The 16,520-nt window shown below is 43.6% G+C and overlaps 2 protein-coding genes across 8 annotated transcripts in view; both read left to right on the forward strand.

The window, feature by feature from the left end:
• Positions 1 to 16,520, forward strand: part of LOC124216896 (uncharacterized) — a 176,067-nt gene that overhangs the window by 1,900 nt on the left and 157,647 nt on the right. The window contains exon 1 of one of the 7 annotated variants that reach the window (XM_046621980.2): positions 10,198 to 10,349. The exons of the other annotated variants lie outside the window; for them this stretch is intronic. The gene's annotated coding sequence lies outside the window, so the exon portion shown is untranslated. Of the gene's footprint in view, positions 1 to 10,197; positions 10,350 to 16,520 lie in introns of those variants that run through there. 7 annotated transcript variants of the gene reach the window in all.
• LOC124217340 (odorant receptor Or2-like) overlaps positions 10,162 to 16,520 on the forward strand; it is a 32,040-nt gene continuing 25,681 nt past the window's right edge. Inside the window, exon 1 of the mRNA XM_069135316.1 lies at positions 10,162 to 10,175. The gene's annotated coding sequence lies outside the window, so the exon portion shown is untranslated. The remainder of the gene's footprint in view (positions 10,176 to 16,520) is intronic.

Below are 16,520 nucleotides of genomic sequence, written 5' to 3' on the forward strand. Positions count from 1 at the left end.
CTGACGACTTTTACGTTATTGATTCAATCTCATAAAATAGTTATGATTTAATACGAACTTTTAATTTAAGGAAATAAGATTCCCGGATGATACATCGTTGCGTTACGGATCGTGATCTTTGGGTTGAATATAAACGTCAGGAAAGAAATAATAATCCAAGTGCTGGAACGTGTTTCTTAAGAAATACAAAAAAAAAATGTGAAAAAAAATGAAAAATGATACGAACGCGATCTTTCGCGTAACGCGTAACGCCCATTCTTTCACAGAATTTTTCCTTCAACCCAAACAAAGTTTTCAGCGAGTGCCACACGGCGAAGAATCTCAAATTATTTTTTCCGAAACACCTTAATCGTATTATACACACATACACCCAAGTTTAAACGTAATGCAGGTTTACTTTACAGACGACACAATGCACAGGGAGGCACTAATCGTATATTACAGGTAGCGAACGTGACGCACATACGTACGCTTTGGTATATATATATATATATATATATATATATATAAGGCAGGTATATACCTACCGTTTGCCAGGGTGGAAATTGCAACGACAGAGAACGATAAATCCCCTTGATAGATTTACCCGGGTCCTGAACCCCGCAGCGGTGCAGCGGCAGCGGAAACTATCTCTGATATCACGTACCGCGGTATTTATACCTGAAAAACGCACCGACATTCGGTTGAAAACGCCTTACAGCCAACGGTTCCGGAATAACGATGCTCGAAGTTATTCTCTGGGGGTTGAAAATTTTTAGAGATCGAAAACCGAAGGATCGCAGCTCTGCACGGAATTTTCAAAAATGAAAAAACTGGACCGGACTGAGAAATATTTCATTTGTTACAGTAACTAGAAAAATTCAGTAAAACAGTTATCCTTGAAAAAAAAAACTGTTTGAATATTGTTGGAATTGCGAACAACGAGGTACGCGTAAACATTTTGCGCTATCGTTGATCCTTTTTTGGTTATTGCAACGCAAAATCAGTTTCCGAGGTTTACTCTACTTTTTTAGTTAAACGAGGCTTTAACGTCAATTTATCGTTGCACGAGCGTTAAATTTTCGCAACAGTTGCAAGAAAATATAGCAACGGTCATCGTAACGAGAAAGAATAGTAACGGATACTAGACTTTCCGTTAACAGCTAGGAAACTAATTTTCGTTTTCTACCTGGAACTATATTTTTTGATTCTGGTAAAAATTGAAAATAGTTAAGGACCGAGCGGTAACCGAACTAAAAATTTATAGAATCGTCGGAATTCTTCAACGATTCCATGTTTTTTTCACACTTGCACCCTTGCAATTCTATGAGACAGATTTTTGGCTGAGATTTTGATAAAAAAACAATAAATAAATAAAAACGTCCCTCGTTGCGACCCTTCCGCATTTCCACCCTCTCCGACATCCCCGAATTAAACGCCGGAAATGACCGGTTCAATTCGGTCGTTAATGCTTGGCGAGAATCCAGCGCGATAATTTGGCGCAATGAGTAATTCCGGGTTGGCTTGGATTTTGTTCCGTTGTTTTCTGGCGCCTGCCAATCGGCTCCAGGCATTCGGGATTCTACCTGCCATCGATGAGGCAGCCAAGGGATGCGGCCGCAATTCGAGGGCGCCGAATGCTGCATTCGAAATGCTCCCGGAAGTTGGGGAATTCCTGACGCGGTCCAGACCTCGGATATACGACGAATCTTGCATCCAGGATCGAGATATCATCCGGCCCTTTAACTTCCCCCGGAATTTTAACCCCCGATTATATGCACTTGATGATCCGATTGTCGGTTGGAATAAATTGGGAAAAGCTACCCTAAGAGATAAAGAGGCATCTGGAGTACAAGATTTCTTCATAATTTCACGAGGGGAAGATCGGATGGTGGAATTTTTTCGTTATTAATTTTCGTCGCATTTAAACGTTACGCGAAAGTCTCGTCGTTTCGGAATTAATTTCCCAAAGTAGCGGGCCTCGTTTTTCCAGTGTCAAAACTCGAGAAAATCCAATGTGAAAAATTCCAATTTCGTGTTATTTTTAATAAACAAGCGCCCGACTAATTTCACTTTTCATAAAATCCAAGTCGGTTTTCTTAAATAGAAAATATATGCGCGTGATAAATCAAAATCTTTGAAGATAAATAGAAAAACGTCGAATGAGAAATGAAGTGTATACTAGATATGCGTTTCTATTTTTAACGAACCACGAATTAAGTAATATCTATAACCAATGAAAAAATTTCATCGCATTATCAAGTACATCGCACATCGAGAAGAGGCAACGTTGTGGAAGAAATCACTGTTTCAAAACTTTGAAATGAATCTTTCATGAGTCTAGTTTTGAAAATCTTGGTTCAATTTTTTGTTCCATCACGGCTTACGAAGTTCCAGACAATCCTCGAGTTCGGAAATCCAAAGATCTACAAACATATATCTTGTTCGTCCAACTATCGCAATATTTTAAAGAAAATATGACGGCTGATGAAAATCAATATAAATACTGTGACGAGGCTGAAGCTAGCAGCCAGAATGCGTTCTAATGTTCATTCGAATAAGACAGGTGAATCCAAAAACCAAAATTTCATTACACACCTCGAACCCGAAATAATTTTACAGAATTATGAGGATAAACCCAGACTGCATTTTTCTGTTTCCAAAAAGTTCGACACGTTTGGCTGGTAACCTTAGCTTCATGGTACCGCAGATTGACCAGATCCATAGAATTTATCTGGACGTTAGGGGGGATGGACGTGAATTGAAAGTTTCCAGTATAGCGCGAGACGAGGAGAGGACACTTACCGGCTTATCTGAAGTTCCCACCACCGGACGTAGCGGCGATAGCTGCTTTGGGACGTTGTCCGTTCGTTGGAAGGAAGGTTTCGGTTCTCGGAGACAATTATCCCGGAGGAGTGGAGGTGGAGGACAGTCGTAGCAACGTTGAACCACGCCCGTTGCTACGTACGTGCGACGATTGTTCACCTTGATATACACCCTCCGGCGCATTTGTGCAGGGTAATGTCTACACGCCCGGTGCACGCTGGGTTACAGCTGCCTCGGCGACCTGGACGACGTCATCACGCATCCTTCGTTCCGTGGGAACGCTATCTGGATCGCCATGGGCACTGGATCGCAAACCCACGCCTACGATAACCATCGTTTAACCCCGTTCGGGGATGAGGATGACGTTGGTGACGTTATGTACCGTAACAATGTATGTTTGGGGGAAATCGTTACTTCGCACCGTTGAAATTCAAGTTCGACGAACAGTGATGACCATAATACACTGATATTTTCATAGCCAATCAGGTATTGCGAAGTAACGATTTTCCGCCTGACGTTTCGTTGAGTTAACGTTACCAACTTCAAGCTTGTGGGTACTTAGGGAACATCTGTGAACCCCAAGAGACACGAATTCGTTCATTTCCTTGGACGCGACGCAAAGTGAATTGCAGTTTATTCTTCATTTTTTTTTTTTTTTTTCAGAATATCGCACGTTTCTTGCTTTCGGATGTTCGGTTTCGATGTACCCGAAGTTAGGATCGTTTGTCGTTCATCGATTCAAGTAGGGACGTCGTGGTTCAAGGAATGTGTGAATGATAGCGAAGGCGGGTGAAAATAGGTATGAAATGAAAATATTCGGGATGTGGCTGCATTTTTGTTTAAAAAAATCATCGACCCGCAGGAACTCAAATCCGAAGTCGTTTTTGAACTGCAGAGCCGGGGTTTCGAGAAAACAGAAAAAGATTACGTTTTTTGCGATTTCTTCAATAACCGCTACCGATAAATGAAAAATGACTTGACCATCGCGTAGAGCAGAAAATTCTACACGAAATTATGTATTCGTACGTTGGAAACGGATTCAGATTAACAAATTAAGAAAAAAGAAATTATTTCACCAAAATTCCCTAGATGATGTCGATAAGTAGAATTTCTTTTTTATCAATTTGCTTATCCGACTCCGTTTCCGACATATCAAGACGCAATTCGATGGAGAATTTTCCGCTCTACACGATGGTCAAGTCATTCATCATCCATCGATAACAGTTTTCGAAGTAAACGCAAAAAACATCAAATGTCCCTATTTTCTCTAAACGCCGGCTATGCAGCTGAAAGATGACTTCGTATTTGAGTTCCCGAGGGTCGAGAATCTCTGTAAACAAAAATGCAGTCAAGTCCCGAACATTTTTAATCCAGACCTATAATTTTGACGGGACTACCTACTCTTTTGCAGCTTATGATATACCGATGGGAATTGTCTGATTCGGTGAAATAATTGTGTTTAAATTGAATCAAGACCTCGTGAAGAGTTTTGCTTCTCCTTCAGAGCTGGAAAGCAGCTCTTAATTGTCGGTTAACAAGCCGTGAAGAGAGCCCGTCCGTAAAAGTTGTTTTAAAATTTTTACGGCCAACGTTGATAATCGAGCTGCGGATAGCTGTATGCAATAAGAAAAGTGGAGGACTCGGGTTTCGTTTTGAAAAATAGCCGCGAGTCCAGCTGCCGTAAAATTTTCAATACCATACCGACGCTGTTCGGTTATTTAAGCGAGACAACGTGTAACATTAGGGCAAAGTGCGTCATTCGAAAACCATAAATCGCGCTTACCGCGGCCAATTGTCACCCCTGAGACTGTGCGTAATAACTTTGCGGAATAGTTTATTCCTGGCTCTGATCGTCGCGCGGTTTACCAGATCAACGATCATTTTAGACATCTTAGTCAGAATTGCCGGGCGTGAGAAGCTTTACGAACGAGGAGCTTGCACGCGGACTGTCTATTATTATTAACACATTGTAGAGCGCGTCGCATAAGCGGAGCACTCACACAATTTATGCACTCGGACTGCACGCTTCTCGGCCAATTGTGACTCGTTGAGAAAGGCAATCGTCTCTGTATTTGAATAATTTTTAATCTTTTCAAGGTAAGTAACACTCGCTGCTCATATTCATTTCGTTATTTTCGACTGGTTGGAAAAATAATTCGCGTGTCTGATCGCGTAAGGTCTTTAGCGCCATCTTACGACCTTTTGATTTTGAAAAAGGCTAAAGGGCGTGTATTTACATATTTTTTATCTTATCCAGACTCAAAACATGAAAATACGGTCAGAAACGTTGAAATTGAACGACAGTTTTATTAAGAGGAAAAGATCGTATGTACCGGTAGATACGACCTTCCGCTACTGACTCAGCCATAAAAACCTACGTCGATTAATTCCGTAAGGTCGTTTCAACCGAAAAATATTTTATTTTACTTTCTTGGATTCGAGTATAAATTCATCAACTAAAAACAAAAGGTCGTATGTGCTGGTAGATACAAGATGAAAAGGAACACTGTTACAGATCCACAAAAAATCTGACTCTTATTGAAAAAAAATTATTATTCCCAGTGATCAACGCATCCGAAAATAATCACGCGCCTGGAGTTCGCCGATATTATCTTTCAGTAAGACTACGTGGTATGCACACATACTACATATATAGTTACGTACCTATATGTATATATTATATATGTAACACACACCTTAGAAACGCGTGTAGCGTCTTATGACGTTGTAGCTGAACGCAGCGCAAGGCGGAAGCCGTGAAAAAAGTTTTTCGTTTATGAAAAATGCAACGGGCAAGTTATGGGAGTGGTGTGAATTTTTCATCGCCGGTAGTCTCTCTCTCTCTCTCTCTCTCTCTCTCTCTTTCTCTCTCCATCCCTCTTTTTCCGCTCCCTTTCTCCTCCCCTGAGTTACATCTGACGGGTTTCGCGGCCGACGGTGCCGCATGTATTTTTAAAACCCGTATATACTTTGACACTGGAAACTCGCGGTCAAAATTCACCCTACAAATCGTCCGCGCTTCCTTTACCCTTTTACTTGTCATCTCCCGACATTTTATATTCCCATCAGAAATTAACGGTGAACGTCTTTGTACCGGGATACCTAGTTATGCGTGATATACAAGAGTCGTCGTTATCGTAGTTTACGCAGCTTCAGGGGTCGGGAATTCTCGTAAGTAAAATAAAAATCAAAATAGCGCATGTTACAACGCACGTTCGGTGACGAGAAGATTTCCTCGTTTTTATTTCACCCCGACAGATTAGTCAATCGATGATAACCGTGCTTAAAACGAAAAATCGAAGAATCTTAAACGATCGAAAGAATCGTGTTGATAACGTTCAAACTATTCTCGTTAGGCAAAATCGTAAGTATAATTCTGTTACAGCTGCTTCCAACTGAAAATGTTCATGCATCAAATCGTAAAATGTTTCGAAGGAATTCAGCGTGTACTTTATTAGATGATATATTTTTTGTATTCAGTAAAATTTACAATAAATCACCTAATAAATTACGAAAGCACGAATAGACAGATATACTAGATCAAAAATTATATAATAAACTATACAATGAACTATATATGAATTTTGTGCTTTCGTAATTTATCACGTGATTTGTTATAAATTTTATCAAATCTACACGGTACATTGTCTAATAAATTACACGCTTGAATTCTTTCAAAAAAAAAAAAAAAATGGCTATTATTCAACGCTTGAAAATTTTGAGTAGAGCTAACCGCAAGCTTCGATCGGTATTTACGCCGAATAATAAAACAGCGGTTCGTACTCGGTACAATCCTCGCGGTTTCACTCATATAACGATATATCACAGAGAGCCTTTGATCACGTTGAGAACTACGGATTTTCACTCGTGATATTGTATTGTGAACGTATAGAGGGATCGGTTCAGGTTTCATTAGCCGTCGGGATCAGAGGCGCGAGCGTGAACGTACATAAATACCTATCGGTATTCGTGGGTGGCGTAGACAGAGAAGAGAAGGAGAAGAAGAAGGAGAGAGAGAAAAAAAATAAAATAAAATAAAAAGAAAAACGACAGAGAAAGAGAGAGGGAGAGAGGACCGTGGGTGAAAGCTGGGGTGAGGAGGGGGAGGGCGGACATACCGCGCTTCGCCACAAGAGATTACTCCATTATTCTCCGAGCATAGACAATACCAAGTGACCGCTTACATTTCAACACACACACACACACACACACACATACGTGAATATGTACTCGGTGTGCGTGATCGTGACTCGCCCACAGCAATTGCAGTGCCTTTGTAACGCGTCGTTACGAATCCGGTCCCTAAGAACATGATATATCTGAAGGCGCATTCTTGGCCGACGAGCACAATAAGCCCGCCTCGATGCCAGCTGACTGTCAAATTTTGGTCGTGTGCAGAGCGGTGCTCGACGTCGGTTGATTCAATTTATTCTTGGACCGCGGTTGAAGACGGCCGGAGATATTCCTCGAGGGAAAAAAATAAGGAGGAAAGAATGCGAGGAGGAAGAGTAGACGTAATATGCGTGTTGGGGCGGTATTTGTCGTTAGTTTCGATTTAACCGATTTTTTAACGATAACCCGTCCGGATTTGTGACGAATAAGTAAATAGAAATCTGATCGAAAGCACAGGCATCCGTTTCAACCCCGAAAAATCTTCTCGCAAAGTATGTGAAGTTTGTCATTTAAATTGTGTCCACATTTTTACTCGACTTTTAGTACACGTGTGTTTTACCGCGGGACCGACTGTTTGCGAGTAATCTGTAAGTGTGAGAAATCAATCGGCACCGATGCTGCCGTTTGATAAAAATATCAGCCTCGTCGACGGAGGGTTTCACGTCAATCGTTCACCGACGTTAAACTCGCAAAAGAGTCAAATTCTAATTGGGTACAGCCGACACGGAATGCTCGACGGACGATGCTGATATTTTGCATCGAATATCGGAATCAATGCTCGCTGGTTTCTCACGGTAGCAAATTTTTTTTCAAACAACCGACTCCGCGACGAAATATACGCTGAGACTGTGTTAAAAACGCGCGTATATTTTAAACGGCAAACTTCACAGCCCTTGCGCGAGGGCTGCCGCAGAGATCTCTGATTCGAAAGGGATCTTCGTTCGTTTATTTGGAAGCAATCCGAGTGGCGGCCGAGTCAAAATTCGAAAAGGTCGAAAACAAAGAGCACCCTCATACGTATACCTCTGATTCGGGCTCATACTGTCGATTCTATGCCTATATTCTCTTTTTTTACGTCGTCAAAATACACAAAGAAACCATCGTAACTTTTGGACTCGTTACTTCCGACGATACGGGGGAACAAGTTTCATCGGGGAGTGATTTTAAACACACGGACAACGCTTTACGTCTGACTGCATCGCGACTCGGAGCGGCGATGATCTTGCCTCTTCTCTCCGCGACTCCGGCCGAATATCTCTACGGAATATTAATGCGAAATATCATAAGGCACGAGACCCCGGCATACCAAGTATCATAATCCCCTGGTGCCGGTGCTGCTTTGTACCCAACCGTTCCGGGCGTGGCAGGCAATTCGAAAACAGAACTTCGCTTTTTACCCGAACCTGTATTAATAATAGCTTCACGTTCTTTCTCCGAATTCTATGCGATGTATAATGTATGTATGTAACGATTTTTTTTTGTGCATCCAACTTTTTTTCTTTTCACTTCTCGATAATTCTGAAATCGTTTTTTCACCAAGGAGAACTCTGCCGCAGATTTGGATCTACGAATTGGACAAAGAAATAACGTTTCCACTCTGATAATTCGAACTTTACCGATATATTAGAAACGTGGAATCGTTCCAGCTCGGTGAATTTCGCGTAACTCATCACCGATACAAAATCCGACCACCAGATGTTTTCCCCGAACTCAGGGAATCCCTCATTTTATTATTCGAATCCGCAGGATTGTACAGAACCGGAAATTAACACTGGCCCAAAAATCAAGACCATCGAACGTTACTCGCCCGTTCCAAAACTCTCGTGGAAGCAACGTGACGTCCATTGTGCGCCCAAGCACTAGGATACAAGACGTCGAGGGGATGGCCAGACAGATTCCTCCAGATACCGTCCCGCATCCCCTTTTCCCGAGGGAGCGGAGAGCGCGGAAAGAAAGGAGGCTGAATGGACCTCGAGTCCCTTTTCGGGGCCGGGCAGGTGCGAGCTGTTACCTGTCCGATGACGCCGAGATGCGGACTCGTACAGTCGGTCGAGAAAGTCGACTCGAGTAAGTTGACCCGAAGCCTCCGCACCCGACGGACGTCCGGATAACCGAATTGTCTCCCGGGGATTCGGCGGGGAGAACAAGAGGAAAAGAGCCAAGTTATCCCGGCAAGGTAACCCCTTCGGGGGTCGCGATCATCCTTCCCTCCAGGAACCGGACTCCATACGAGGGTGGATTCCCTAAGCGTCCCTCGAGGCTCCCGGCGTCGGAGTTCCGAAAAGAGGACTCGTCTTCGACGAGGAAAAATCCGCCCGAAGCCCCACGTTGCATGCCTAATCACACCCCTGAAGAATCATCGTTCGCTGGGATGGTCAGAAAGCCCTTCCGGATCTGATCGCACCGTTTTCCCCCTCAAGATCCGACTCGTCAAATTCACGCTTTGAACTTTACCCTTCTCATCAGAGGTGGCTGGGTTTCGACAAAAACCACAGCCTCGTTTCACCTCCCGAATTTAGGCTCGTCCGGAACTGTCACTGACCTTGCGATACCTGATGTCGATCGCTGGTCTGGTTCTGGGAAAAGTTACGAACCGATCGGAACTACCGACAACGAGTTCGTCGAGTCGCTCGGAACGGTAGATCAGAGTTTGGATAGTGATGATAGACAAGTTGCGATGGAAGTCGAATCAAGCGACGAGTCGAGGAGGGTATGCGATTGAGCACGAGAAGCCGCAGTGAAATGTCTCAGTTGTTGGATCTATTGAAAAAGAGATATTTCCAACAATTAAGACGAGTTGTTCAAGGATCGACATGGGCTAATGATAAACTGTAGTTTCAAACTTGTCTTCATAACCAAAAAGAGCCGGCTCTGCTTTTCACCCCGCCTGTATCCGTTCAATTAAAACTTTTCCCTCGGCTTTCATCCAAAATTCCAAAGCGAAACACTGAGGTGAATTAGTCTACCGAGGTAGGACCGTTAGACCGATACCTCACGACGAACGTTGAGCACCTTCGGTTGCTTCGACTTCCGATCGAAATCGAGACAATCGTAAACTGGCAAACGATGAGACAGAAAATTGCCAGCTCATCACGCGCAGCTCACGTTTGTTTGATCCGTTGTCTCGGTGCTCTGGCTGTACGGAGTTCAGTATCCAGTCTGAACTCGGGGCGAAAGCACGTCGCGGTATCGTCATGGTACGTTTAAAAATAAACCTATAATCTGGACCCTAGTTTCTTCATAACGTACACTAAGCACAGCTTCTTGGCACGTCTGTTGTTGTTGTTTGTTTGTGACCTTGGTGCATGTTTCACGGAAGCTAGTGAATGAGAAGTGACTCGGAAGATCCTGACCACCTCACCACTTCCAAGGTAATCCTGGTCGTAACAATGATCATGATCCCGACTTCTGTAACGTGTCTCCCGTAATCAGTCGAAGCACGGCGGAAGGTTCTTCCCGGAATAATTGATCACCAATGTCGATTTTCTCCCGGTCGTAACTCGACAGCGTCGATATTCCTCGACCCAATTTTCCTCCACGAAGGGTTGGCGGAGGGGAGAAACGGCAGTAACCCTGGCGATTGTTATATCGCGATAAAACGTCGTCGACCACGTCCGCCGTTCAACTCGACTGCAACTCTTGCGAACCCCGGGCAACGGAGAGGATTTTTCGACCCCATCCTGCGGGATGACGGGTTTCAAGATGGCTGGGTGAGACGTGTATAAAAGTTTGCCAAAGTGCTCGACGCGCTGAGTGGAGCCCCCGGTGTTTGTTCAATGCGAGTCAAAACCACGCAGGCATCCGAGACCCGGGCGAACTGTGGCGGGTTCGTTATGTCGCATTTCGAACAAGACATCCGTTGCCAAGTTTTCCCGAATGAAAATTCCACCTCCGTTTTCCCTCCCGCGACCTTTTTCATTCCCAATATCATACGACGCTGTTATTCGTTCTCGTTCGACGTTTCGACTTCACCCTTTTTCCAAGAGGATCGGTCCAAAAGTGCTGCTCCTCGTCACCAATTCCTCATCCTCGTACCATCGCCCGGTCACTACGAGGGTCGAAGAACGAAGAACCGTTCCGACGTTTTATCGGCCGACCAAAGACCCGACAGACAATGCGACTCGACTGTCGTATTCGCTTCCGGTTAATCGTGACAGTCTTCTTTAACGGGTTGTAAACTTGGGAGTCCCGAACAGTTCGCACGTCGTGCATCAACCGTACACCCTCAACCCTGGAAACAAGTCTTGTTATAAACTATTGTGCAGTTATAGCTTCACTCCGCAACAGGGAAGTGAACAACAGAACGGAGACGATGAGGAACGTTTCCAGTCTCGCCATTGAATCGTGGCGTATAAACTTCACCTCGAAGTCGTCGCATGATTGGTTAACAGTTACTGCAGTTGGACTTGTAGTTTCAGTTTCAGTCAGTCGCAGCTTATACCGCTGCGGGTCCGCAACGAGCAAAAGTGGCTGCTGTACGGTAGAACTTGAGGCTTTATCCACATCTTCGAAACTTTCTGTACTTATCTGCAATACTTTGGACCGCGAAGTGTCTGCTCGTAGTTTGCGAACAGTTGTTTACTTTGTTTACCAGTCTGTACAGTCGTTTTCCTTTTCTTTTCTCTCCATAACTCGGTTATACGGAGGGAAAATTGAAGCTGGTTTTCTTTTTTTTTTTTTGTTTTTTCTTTTCTCTCAACTCAGCTGATTGGTTTTCAGCCTGTGGATCAATCGGACCGACTTTAGCTGACGTAAACGACACCAAAGAGAAAAAAGAAAAAAAAAAACATACGTGTTATTGAAAACAGAGGTGAAAATGCGATTTGCATCGACGTACAATGCAGGCGCGGTGGATCGATTCTTCAAATTTCTCTGCATGGTTGTGTCAACGTGTGCGTGAAAAAACCGCGAAGGAATCAGGGAAAATAATTGCCCCGGATTGTACGGTGTAAACTTTTTAGCGGGGGTTGTACGATTGATGGATGGATGGATGGATGGATGGATGGATGGATGGACGTGTGTGCCTGAGGGGGGGAGGAGGAGGGAAAAACTGTTGAAAACTGAGACAGAAATTTCATCAAGCTAAACAAACGAACCTCCGGGTGAAATTTGTCGAACTAAACCGACGGTAACCGGTATGCAGGTGTTCGGTGAAAACTAATTTCTCCCACATGTGAAGGATATATGTTATATAGCTAATTACCCGGACCTGCCACCCTGAAACTTTCTACTGCTCCTACGACGAGGCACGTTTCGACCAATTTACCCAGCCACGTAAGGTAAAAGCTCACATCTGGAGGTCGCTTGTCGTGTCTGTCATATTTTATCCCGCGCAAGGGTGTGAAAAATAATTTGCACAGGGATTAATTTCGACCGTGAACCTTGTGAGATCGGTGGAAAATTTTCACCCAGACATTCCGTGTTTGATGAAATTTACTTTTCAGCTTTTTAAAATGACAGAACGACGCTGTTCCGTAGATTTTTCGAACCTTTTATTCTTCGCTTTTCCCAAAACTCGAGTCAGACTGTCCGAACCATCGAACCTCTCGAGATCAGACTACTTGGTAAAGGTCTCTCCGAACAAGTTTCGAACTGTTTTATCGACCGTCGGTATCGCAAATCGAGAAACGATCGGAGCTGGAACGCGTATCGCCTGCAGCCGAAGGGGCAAAGTTACGATTCTGGATCACGGGGGAGGGGGGGGGGGGGGGGGGGGGGGGGGGGAGGTCGGGTTGGATAAGCAGTGAACGTGATCAGGGATCGGGCAAAGATAATCGCGAGAGCACAAGCAACTCCAGGTCGACCTTACTCGCTGGTTCTCCTCCTCGATCTGGAGTCCGGAATAGGGGGTAAATACAGAAAAATAAAAAGAAAGAGAAAGAGAAAGAGAAAGTCACGAGTCAAGAGGGGGCGTTATTAAATTATTTAAAACTCGACGTTTCGACGAGAGTGGGAAGAAACGGGCATGAAAAAGGTCCGGGGGAGGGGGTTGAAAACGTCGTCAAAGGCACGTGCAAGCTCCGAGGAAAGCTCGAAGACGCCGCGTCGGCCTCTGTACGTGGGTCCTGGTTTTTCGAGGGGTTGGAAAACAAGGACGAGGAGGGTTGGACGGGGCGGGAGGGAGGGGGGGGGGGGGGGGGGTGGAAGGGTCGAGGGAAAGGGAGAGACTCCGCGAGTCGCGGTCGTGACGGTGGCAGAGCGGCGGGTCGTTAGCTCTAGCGCCCGACGTAAAATTAATTACGCCTCGAAACTGTCTTAATTAAAAATGTGTCCGCCACCCATCAACCCCCGCAGCCAACTCTCTGGCCGCTTACACTCATAGCTTATGGCGAACCATTTACTCGACTCCGCATTCGTCGAGCCGTTCTCCTTCGCTCGCTTCTGCCCGCTATGCGCTGTGCTTGCACAGCTTTTGAATATTGCCTCGCGTTATTCCTCCCGCAGGCGTTACTCGCGCCTAGATTCGACGCCGTATCACGCGAAATCCCGAGGGTTCGTCTCCCGGTCTCTGTTACTGTCGCGAGTGGAAATTAACCGGGAGTCAAAGTCCAGCTGGATTATGCGTATTTGTTTTTTTACTTTTTTCCTTTATCCAAAATTTATCGCTCGAGTTGAGATTTTTACTGTAATTTTTAATCTTTAAAGATGGAATTTTGATTGGAATATTTACGACGAGGTATCGATGAAAATAAATCACACGATGCAAGGTTGGTGTTGAATTCGTGAAATACGAGTATGTCAGTGTTAAATAAATTTCGGATGATCCTGAAGTCGCAAAGTACTTGGCGGTGTTTTTTTTTTTTTTTTTTTTTTTTTTTTCTTGATAAATTTATTGTTAAAAACAATACGTTACGGTAAATTTTTAACCTCATGAGATCGTATTTCGGGAAATTTCGATTTTGAAAAAACTCCGATTACAAGATATGTTTTCTAATTTATTTTATTTTTTCAGAGAACGCTTTGATTTAGGAAAATTTCGGTCTGATATTTTCAGAGAATAAGTAATTACGACGAGGTTTTTCTCTCAAAGGGGTTTCCGACAACATGCAATTCAAAATCAACAAAAATCACAATGTTACCATTTTTGAATGACTAATTCGTAGGAGTCGAGTTTCCAAAACATGCGTATCAACTCGCTTTTATACGGTTTGCCGAATTTCAGAAAATCATTTTCTCATGAAAACTTTATCCGAATAATTTTCATCTCGACGGACTTTTTCTCGGACGGTTTACGCATCCTGTAACTGGACGACCCCGAGCTTCTTCACGGTTGACTGTCCTTTAACCAACCCCTAAGCGTCATGTAGCAGGAACGGGCGTTCACACGGTTCGGAAATTCGGCAGGCCGCGTCCCGTCTCTCACCTGCATTTGACAGGATCGTTGTACCTATCCCGGCGAATCCCGAAGCGAGGATCTCGGCTTTAGGTACCTGTACAAACACGAGCGAGTCTTGCAGCCGCCCCCAAAATCCACCCTTGTGATTCGGGGAGGCCTCGGGGCGCGATTGGCTCTGAAGCCTAACTTCGCCTACGCTCAACGGGGCATCCATGCATATTTAACCCCGGACAAGGGGCTTCTTATGTGGGGAGAAAGTAAATTCGCTTATCTTCCGAGCGGGGATGCGAAATAGATGCGGCTAAACGTCGTTGAAAAAATGATTGTTTGATGGCGAAACGATTTATGCATCTATATATGTATTACATATACGTTAGCGTGTTTTGGAAGAAATTAGTTGCGATTTTCCGCCGTGGAATGCTCTAAAAAGTTTGTCTACGTCATGAGAAAGATGCTGTAAAAAGATGAGCGTTATACGTTTTGTGCAAGATCGCGATCGTTCAATTTTTCACTTTTATTTACATATTTTTGAAATTGCGAAGAAACACGTTCCAGCAATTCGATTATTACTTCTTTCCTGACATTTGTATTCGACCCAAAGATCACGATCCGTAACACAACGATGTATCATCCGGGAATCTTATTCTCATAAATTAAAAGTTTGTATTAAATTATATCTATTTTATGAGATTGAATTGATAGTGAAAAAGTCGTCAGATACGCTTCTCAAACAGCAACTGGAGACCCGATATTACAAGTTTGGGTCTTCGTAGTGACGTAAATTGATGTTACGATCGATGAAAGCACCAGAAGAAAAATTTTATCACGATACTTCGTAAATTCAAAGAAATGTATAAAAGTGAAAAATCAACTGAACCACGGTGGAAAATCGCAAATTATTGTTTTACGTTTATGCAATAACGAGATTTATCAGCTGACGTTTTTTCACACGTCTCTGACGAATGTTCAGAATTTTATTTCAAGCTTCCGATAATTACCTTTCTACAAATTATTAACATCCTGCTCAGACACGGATATCCATAAATTCCTTTTTCTAAAATAAACGTTCTTTTTTCGTATCCAACCATTTAAACGATTTCCAATTGTTCTTACTAATTTTCCACCGCCTGCAGTGAACCGAATAAAATGAAAAGCAAGGAAAGTTCAACCCTTGACCGTAAATCGTCCCTGGAAAATAGTCAGCGGATTGAGGCCCGCAATCTTTATTCCCGGGACGAGAATGTATGGAAAATTGTATCGAAGAGAGCCGGGATCGACTTTCTCTCAACGTTTTCATTTATTTGTCTTATTTACTGTTTCTTCTTCTTTTTTTCGCCGTATCGAGGAATTTACTTAAACATGGTTTTTCTCAAAAGCGTCGATCCGGCCTCTAACGCGACTACGAATTTCAACTCACGTCCCTCCAGCTTTTCTCGATCCTCAATTCGATCCCCGTCTCCTCGCATTCCTTCCACATCCGATTGTTAGTATTTTTTTCTCCATCTCACTGTCTTCCCCGTTTTCCTCCGATCGGAAATGGGAGAAATTTGATAAACGATTGGTGAAATCAGTTTGAGCGATCTTCCGAAAGGTAAAATAAGACTGTGCTTCTCAACTTTCGATTTGTAAAACTTTTTTCCCACCCTCTCGCATCGACTCTTCTCTCGATTTCTTCGAATATTGTCCTCTCATCGTCACGGCGGGTCTGCAAATAATAACAACAACAATGGCCAACCAATCCTGCCGGTTTCTTGCCTGCAGCGTTATTAATGAACCTGCACGCATCGACCGAGGGAATGGAGTAAAAAACCCCGGTACTATGCGCCTCGTCTCCATTGACTGGATGAAGCGATTATTATTGACCTGGACGATGTTGCCCCCGGATAATTAGCGCCTTATCAAACGTCTTCAAACATATCGAACACAACGCCTAAAGCCCTTGTCTATATCTATTTTTTTAATTGAATAACGAGAGTATTGCAGTAACGAAAAAAAAAACGATCCTATCCCGTACCTATCTAACAATAAGAGATTTCCATATCGACGAAACATTTCCTCTCCCCCTTGCTGAAACGCAAGGTTAATTTATAAACTGATTTTTCATACTTGATTACGTTCCCGATCGATCGGTGCAAAAAACGAAAGTTCCTTTGTACGCATTCCGGAGTTATAAGTTGAGCGATTATATATTGCCTAACCTAACCTA

The sequence above is a fragment of the Neodiprion pinetum genome, chromosome 4 (assembly GCF_021155775.2).
Source record: "Neodiprion pinetum isolate iyNeoPine1 chromosome 4, iyNeoPine1.2, whole genome shotgun sequence".
In the NCBI taxonomy this organism is placed as follows: Eukaryota; Metazoa; Arthropoda; class Insecta; order Hymenoptera; family Diprionidae; genus Neodiprion; species Neodiprion pinetum.